Source organism: Cebus imitator, unplaced genomic scaffold, assembly GCF_001604975.1.
Source record: "Cebus imitator isolate Cc_AM_T3 unplaced genomic scaffold, Cebus_imitator-1.0 Scaffold340, whole genome shotgun sequence".
Lineage (NCBI taxonomy): Eukaryota > Metazoa > Chordata > Mammalia > Primates > Cebidae > Cebus > Cebus imitator.
The window spans coordinates 1,804,184-1,812,785 of NW_016107655.1; the positions used below are offsets into that span (position 1 = coordinate 1,804,184).

The 8,602-nt window shown below is 42.6% G+C and overlaps 1 protein-coding gene and 1 non-coding gene across 3 annotated transcripts in view; one reads left to right on the top strand and one right to left on the bottom strand.

The window, feature by feature from the left end:
• The window catches only part of TOPBP1 (DNA topoisomerase II binding protein 1), a 74,700-nt gene that overhangs the window by 62,917 nt on the left and 3,181 nt on the right, over positions 1 to 8,602 (bottom strand). The window lies entirely within an intron of this gene.
• On the top strand, positions 2,627 to 2,736 carry LOC119467857. Its single transcript, XR_005196493.1, has one exon. It is a non-coding gene; the product is annotated as a U6 spliceosomal RNA (small nuclear RNA).

Consider the following 8,602-nt stretch of genomic DNA (forward strand, 5'->3'; position numbering starts at 1 on the left):
TAGAGACGGGGTTTCACCATGTTGACCAGGATGGTCTCGATCTCTTGACCTCGTGATCCACCCGCCTCGGCCTCCCACAGTGCTGGGATTACAGGCTTGAGCCACCGCGCCCGGCCAGGGAAAGCTTTGGTGGGTTCAGGGTTGAGGGCTTTGCTAGGGCGGGCCTAGTCTCCACTGCAAGTAAGCCCAGCTCCGTCGGTTCAGGAGGTAGGATCACAGGCCAGGAATACTCTTTTAATATTTAAAAAAAGCCAGGGAAAGAAAGGATTTCCTCAATAGATATTTTACACTTGCCTTATACCAGGCATGCGTGGGATGTATTATCCAAAACAATTCCATGAGGCAAATAGTGGTAGATGTATTTTGCAGATGTAAAAACGGAGGAAGTTAAATGATGGCTTCAAGGTCGCACAGCTAGTAAGTGGTAGAATTAAGACTGCATCCAGGTCTTTTGACTACGGACTGGGTGGTTTCCTCCAACATAGCAAGAATGGAATCACTACCCTACACAACCACAAGATGGCAAGGGAAGAAAGGATGACTTACTATACAGCAAATGCAAAGGGATCTTTGCCAAAATCTGCAGTGGTCTCCCCTCCTCCGCACCTTCAGTGGACATCTCCGTTTTCTTTCTCTCCATCTGCCTCAGTACTGGGGAGATTCTGTGACTGAACCTAAGGTTCAAATGGCAAAGAGCAAAGGGAGAGGGGGTAAAATGGGGCTGCAAAACCTTAGCTCAGTGATAACCAGTGGTAAACTTTGTTGCTTCTTTTTATTATTCAAAAAAAAATTTTTTTTTCATTCTTGACTGCTGAGATTGAGAAAATGACTTTGGATTTACTAATATAAAAGTATAATGCCATGTCCCTTGATTGTTTTTTCTTTTTAGAGCCTAAAGATAGTAATGAGTAGCTTGAGTTTTAAGTGTTTGAATACACCAATGGAAGGTGACAAAGATTCTTTGCTTGGCCAAACTTTAGTCAGACTCCTGAAACTTCTTGTAGGTTTATCTGTGCATTTCCTTGGAAAATCCAGTTAGAACCCTCCACTCTGAATATCTGATCAGGCTCCTCATCCTCTACCATCCCCAGCTGATGTCTAATCAGCTTAACCTATTTTCAGCAAGAAACCCCTTTACTCCTGAAGTTACTTCTTAGTAATTTTCCATCCAGTGACCCCAGGCTTCTGTTCCTTGGCTATAAATTCCCACTTACCCATGCTGTATTTAGAGTTGAGCCCACTCTCTCTCTCCTAATTCAGAATCCCTTTGCCATGGTTGCTATACCTATTCCTGATGGTCCTGAATAAAATCTGTCTTACTGTGCTTTAATAAGTATCATTGATTTTTTCTTTCCAAAATGAGTCAGAATCAGTAACACCAGGCTCAAAGTTAAAGGGCTACTGCTGGGGGAAGGGTGAAAAAAGCCTTAAAAACAAAAAATAAAAATCACTAGAGGTGGGGGTAAAAGAAACCACAGTTAATTGTTAAGGTGCAAATCTGACCTGAGTCTGTAATCATTATTATTTCTAAGCTACTTTACAGTTAACATGGGACTGCTGCTCACACTATTCCCGTTTACTCTTCTCAGCAACCCTGTAGTACGTGGGTATCATTGTCTCGTGTTATGAATATGAGGAAAGTGAAGCTCAGGAACTGTGTCACTTGCCCATGCCTTTCCTGACACACCGCACTGCTCCTGGGCACGTGCTGTCTGCCCATCTCTGTGTGAAGGTCCACACCAGGGAGAGAGCCTATTCCCAGCATTTATGGGGCCAGCTAGAAACTTCACAAGGAAGGAGATTCACAGATGCTGCTAATGAAGATGAGGAGAAAAATTCACCCTTTAGCTTTTAGCCAGCTGGAGCTTGATACCAGAGTTGACCTGTCTTTAGAGCAAGAGTTCACTGCTAGGGGACAAGTTCTCCCATCTTGTGTCTCTAGATAGGCAGAGAGGGCCTGTCTCTAGTACCAGGTACTCCTGGTAAATGGATAGAGTGGTTCTCCTGTGTGGTCTGGACCAGCAGCATTGGCATCTGCTGGGAACTTTGGGGGAATGAAAATTCTTGGGTCCAACCTCAGACTTATTAAGTCAGGAACACTTAGGTAGGGCTAGCAATCTGTACCCTTCAGGTGATTTTGATACATATTAAAGTTTGCTTGAACAGCAGTCCTTCAGGAAAGGGTGAAAATGGTTACAGCCATTTCTTAGTATCCACGGGGGATTGATTCCAAGGCTGCCTACAGATAACAAAATCTGAAGATGCTTAAGTGCCTTATATATAACCTATGCACATACTTTAAGTCATCTCTAGATTACTTATAATAACTAATGCTATGCAAATACTATGTAAATAGTTGTTACACTGTATTTTAAAATTTTGTATTTATTGTTCTGCGTTTTTAAATTTTGTATTATTTTTTATTGTTGGTTTTTTCCCCATGATAGCAAATTTTACACGAAAATTGTATTTGTTTTTTCTGAATATTTTTGATCCCCAGTTGGTTGACTCCCTCAGATGTGGAACCCCAGATACAGGGAATTAACTGTATGTGGGTTTGTGGTCCATGAAAACTTTGGTGAAAATGGGGAAAGGTTATGATATGCTCCTGGAAGCTGAGGTTTCCATGCTTGCTTTGGCAGCATATTTACTGAAAAAAAAAATTGAATGATACAAAGATTAGCATTGCCCATGTGGAAGGATGACACACAAATTTGTGAAGCATTCCATATTTGCCAGGTGTGGTGTCTCATGCCTGTAATTCTAGTACTTTAGGAGGCCTAGGCTGGAGGATTGCTTGAGGTTGTAAGTTTGAGACTAGCCTAGGCAACATAGCAAGACCCCCTCATCTTAATATTTACAATTTTTTTAACAAATGAATCTGGGCATCTGTAATCCTAGCACTTTGGAAGGCCAAGGTGGGCTGATGACATGAGCCCAGGAGTTTGAGACCAACCTGGGCAATATGGTGAAACCCCATCTCTACAAAAAAATACAAAAACTAGCCGAACGCAGTGGTGGGCACCTGTAGTCTCGGCTACTTGGGAGGCTGAGGTGGGAGGATCACCTGAGCCTTGGAGGTCAAGGCTGTGGTGAGCCATGATTGTGCCACTGCACTCCAGCCTGGGTAACAGAGTGAGACTGTCTCAAAAAAAAGAAGCCAGGTGCGGTGGCTCACACCTGTAATCCCAGCACTTTGGGAGGCTGAGGCAGGGGGATCACAAGGTCAGGAGTTCGAGACCAGCTTGGCCAACATGGTGAAACCCCGTTTTGTATGTTTAGTAGAGCTAAACATACAAAAATTAGCCAGGCATGGTAGCATGCGCCTGCAATCCCAGCTACTTGAGAGCTTGAGGGAGGAGAATCACTGGAACCCGGGAGGCCAAGGTTGCAGTAAGCTGAGATCGTGCCACTGCACTCCAGAGCAAGACTGTTACAAAAACAAAACAAACAAACAAACAAAAAAAAAATGAAAGAGAAAAAAGTAGCTGGGATTGGGGATTAACTTTCTCCTCACCTTCCTGGCATTTAGTGTGAGTTTCCTGTTTCTCTGGCACTTCTGTCACCTAGAGCTAGTCTCTCCGGACCCTGCTTGGGGTGAGATTACAGGCAACATTTTCTGTTTATAGAATGGGAAAGAAAACACAGGAAACAAATAAGACAAAATAATTACTTTTACAATATGGGTGGTGGAAATATGAATATTGTATTTTACTACATAGATAATATTTCTCAAAATTAAAAACAAACTAAAAATAGAGTTTTTTTTAGTGATAGAGTTTTATGTTTCTCATGCTGTAAGTTAATAAATATGTGTAAATAAATGAATATACAATTTAAAAGTAAAATTAGTAAATGATATTTTATTGCTGCAGAAATAATCTGACTAGCAAAACATTTGTTTAAACTATTGTCTTCAGTGACCTGGAAGATAGAACATAGGCCTACTAAGTCTGCTGAGCTCTAGCGAAGAGGAGGTAAAATAGAATGTCAGCAGCACATTCTGTTCTATGTTTGTTGCTACTGGCTACATTTAATTAGATGTTACAAGAAAAAGACAAGCACAGGGAATTGGCCTTTTTGCAAACAAAAATAAAGAGAAATTAAAAATCCAGGCTGGGTGCAGTGGCTCACACCTACAATCTTAACACTTTGGAAGGCTTAGGCAGGAGAACTGCTTGAGGCCAAGGATTCAAGATAAGCCTGGGCAACATTGCAAGACCCCATCTCTAAAAAATATTATTTTTAATTAACTGAGTGTGGGGGCATACACCTGTGATCCTAGCTACTGGGAGGCTGAGGTGGGAGGATTGCTGGAGCCCAGGAGTTTGAGGTTGCAGTGAGCTATGATCTCACTATTGCACTCTAGCCCAAGTGACACAGCAAGACCCTGATTCAAAAAAATCCAAGTATGTGAGATTTTGCAAGGTTGAAAAAGCTGGCTTCATCTATGTCCTAAAAACAAGAGATGAACCTGAGAGAGGTTTTGAGCAACAAATGTCCATTACAACCCGACCATGTGGAAAAGATCTAGTAAAAGAATATGTTTCTTGGCCAGGTGTGGTGGCTCATGCCTATAACCCCAGCACTTTGGGAGGCTGAGGCGGGTGCCTCACCTGAGGTCAGGAATTCAAGACCAGCCTGGTCAACATGGTGAAACCCCCACCTCTACTAAATATAGAAAAATTAGCCAGGTGTGGTGGTGGGTGCCTATAATCTCAGCTACTTGGGAGGCTGAGGCAGAAGAATCACTTGAACCTAGGCGATAGAGATTGCAGTGAGCCAAGATCACACCATTGCACTCTAGCCTGGGCAACAAGAGGGAAACTTCTTCTAAAAAAAAAAAAAGAATATGGTCTTCTTACCCAAGCTAGTTAGTTGCCATCAATTAAGGACACAGTGGTCCTTCTTACCCAAGCTAGTTAGTTGCCATCAATTAAGGACACAGTGGTCCTCTCCCCCATGGGGCCAAAGACAGCAATCAGATTTTAAAATTATGTCTAGGAAAGAACTGGGGAGAGGACCACTTTTGTGAAACAGCTCTGCCATGGCTTACTCTATTGATAAGCTTACACAAATCAATAGAGGCAAAGACTTGAACTGCAACTTCTCTGAGCCCTGGCATACACCTTTTCATCCTTATGGGAGGTGTCTAAGGAGCTACTAGAAAGGTATCTCTCACTCGCTTTTCTATCTCTCCAAAGAGGCTGTCATGACATAGTTTCTCATCACCTCCCAGGTTTTGATGATATATGGGGCTTTCTGCCCCACTCCCCTCATGATAGGACTGAAGGCTATGAAAGCACTAGCTGCCATCTAGATTTAGCTTCTTAGCAATGGAGTATCCCACAGGTCATACTGCAATCATCAGACCCAGGGAGATGGCATCTTCACTTATGCTTCTCTGTTGCTATTTATAGAAGTAATAAACCATCTAAATCTAAAAATGTCTCAAGTATGTTCACTGGTGGAATCAGGCCCTACCCTTGACCTTGCTTTGTGTGTGTGAGGTTGAAAACTACCACGTGAAACTGACTGGAAGCAAATAGATCTGAAGATTGCAAACATTTTGAGATAATTACTTTCTGAACCAAACCAGAAACCTGGAGTATTCAGACTTGGATACAGTCCTCAAGTTTTCACAGCACAAGTAGGTGAAAAGTCACATAGCCCCAAGGAGCACGAACTCCTCAATACCCAGATATGGATAGAGAGGGTAATAGAAAATGAAGATCCTCCCAAAGGAGGTACCAGTGATCTTGGACAGCAATGAGCAAAGGAGCTCCTGTCAGAGAACAGATTCCGATCTAATCAGAACCCCTAGTTGAGAGCCTCCTAGTGCCTGCCCAACTTCAAATTTGATACTGACCCATGATGGTTATGGGTCTCCACTTCTCTCTTTTCTAAAAGGGAGTTTTATTGTTGTTATTCTATTTGTGCCTCCCCATTCCCCATTGCGTAGCAGAAGTGTGCTTGGGCAGGGAGGGACAAAGACATGTCTTTTGAGTCCATGTGTTACCAGTGATCCTTGCAGAGACATGGAAACTCTTAGTGTCCCACCCATACCCCCTCACCCTTAGCATTTATGCACATTAGGACACTTCCAGCTGCCAGCATCTGTGTTCCTTGCATGAAGGCATTCTGTAGCACCAGGAATCTGCTCTGCCACCTGCACAGTAGGCCAGAGGGCTAGAGGATTTATGACCCGTGGTGGGAAAAACACTCCAACAATGGCTGACAAGAGTTGGTGCACAAAAACCCTTGTTTGCCTGTCCCATGAATGGGATATGTACTCTGACTCTCAGAGTTTCCCCAGTGGAATTAAGCCCCAGTCTCCACAGTGGCAACTGACTTGTTAACACATTCTTTAGATGTCTTTTCTCCCGGTCTCGCACCTCTACTTTTTTTTTTTCCCCTGAGGTTTGTAGTTTCTTGAATTTGGGGCTTGGTGCTTTCGAGTACAAAAGTTTTTCAATCAATAGTTTCTTCAAATTTTGTTTTTTACTTTTTTTTCTTGAGACTGAATTTCGCTCTTGTTGTCCAGGCTGGAGTGCTGAAAACAGCAAAGCCTCTCCCAGCCTGGATCTCTGAATGACTGAATGGAGCTACGAACGTGAACTCCCCACTCCCACCCCAACAAATCACCACGATTGCTGCCAGATGGGCTTTATGTTAGTAAGAAGTCAACTCTTATTGTGTTAAACCATTAAGGCTTTGGAGCTTTGTTATTATAGCAGCTAGTGCCAATCTAACCAATTCTGAACTTGGAAACAGTTTAAACAAACGTGTTGCTCCCCTGCAAAACATGCCATTATTACTTCAAGATCCCTTGGAAAAGTGTGAAATTGCTCCAGAGACAAATGCCAGAGGCCACATGAGGAAGAGCATGGACTATGGAAGCAGCCTGCCTAGTTTGAATGCCAGCTTGGACATCTACTAGCTACCTGACCTTGGGCAAGTCACTGGTTAACCTCTCTGTGCTTCACTTTCTCTTTGTACAAAAAGGGGATGGCAATAGCCTTGTGGGGTTACTATCAATTAACATTTGGAAAGCACTTACCACGGTGCCCAGTACACAGTTAATAATAAATTTATAAATTCCCAGTTTTCCAAAGACCATCTTTGCCATGAAGTTTTTGAACTGTTTCCCACCATACAAGCATCTAGCCTTCCTTCTGCTTTGCTATTTGTGAGAGCCTGTACCAAAGCACAGAAATGACTTTAGCACTTTGGATGTCCTATCTTTGCAATATGACTTTGTCCCAGTACACATGAAGTTTTCAGAGTTTGATCTAATCTAGGGTCAGGGACACAGTGGCCACTATTGGATTTAAGCTGTGTTAGTTTTAGGTGGATAATTAACCTTAGGGGGAATGATCACCTCTGGACTTTATTTAGTTTTTGTCTACAGGCCTGCCAAGGAGATTGCTCAACTCATGTTTGAGATATTTGTGTGCATTTACTGATCTAGCTGATAATTTTTTGAGCCCAATATTATATTAGACACTATTTCCCAACCTAGGATTAGAATGCTGGACAAGAAAAAAGTGATCTCCATCCTCATAGACCCTATTTCCTTGCAAAGGTATGAATAAGAGAAGGGAGAGTCGGAACATTTAAAGATGAGCCACTCTGCACAAGGCCAAGGGACATCTGCCTTTGCCTGAGCAGTGGGCCACTGCTGGCTTACAGAGAAACTGAGCTGATGGCAGTCTCGGGGCTGGAAAAACAGAAGTGGAGGCAAGATCCCAGTGAGAAGGGAGAAGCAGAGAACTAAGTTTGACAAAGGGCCAGTTTTCTCCTTAACATACTGGGCACATTTTGAAGTTCCATGGAATGGGAGAGAAAAAGATAATATTGGCCAGGCGTGGTGTCTCAAGCCTGTAATCCTAGCACTTTGGGAGGCAGAGGCAGGCAGATCACAAGGTCAGGAGATCAAGACCATCCTGGCCAACATGGTAAAGCCCCCATCTTTAATAAAAATACAAAAATATTAGCCAGGCATGGTGGCAGGAGCCTGTAGTCCTAGCTACTCAGGAGGCTGAGGCTGGAGAATTGCTTGAACCTGGGAGTCGGAGGTTGCAGTGAGCCGAGATCATACCACTGCACTCTAGCCTGACAACAGAGCAAGACTCCATCTCAAAAAAAAAAAAAAAAAAAAAAGATAAAGATAATGCCACACCTTGAAGATGCTTCAATAAATATATCAAGTATCTGAGTTTCCTGTTACAGTTGTAACTAAACTTAATGTCTTACAGGTTTGAAGTTCAGAAGTCTGAAATGGGTCTGACTGGGCTTAAATCAAGATGTCAGCAGGGCTAAGTTCTTTCTGGAGGCTCTGCTTCTGCATTTAAAGAACCCTTGTGATGATATTGGCCACCTGGATAATCAAGCAATACATTTCTAAATACACCATGAGTTGAACAAGAAATCACAATAAAATTGGAATATATTTTGAACTGAATAACCATGAAGTTATGATATATCAAGAAAAGGAAGCTTACGGGGAAATTTATAGCATTCATCACATATACTAGAGAAGAAGAGAGGCTGAAAAATCGATGATCTTAACTGCCTTTAAAAAAACAAAAAAAAGCCGGGC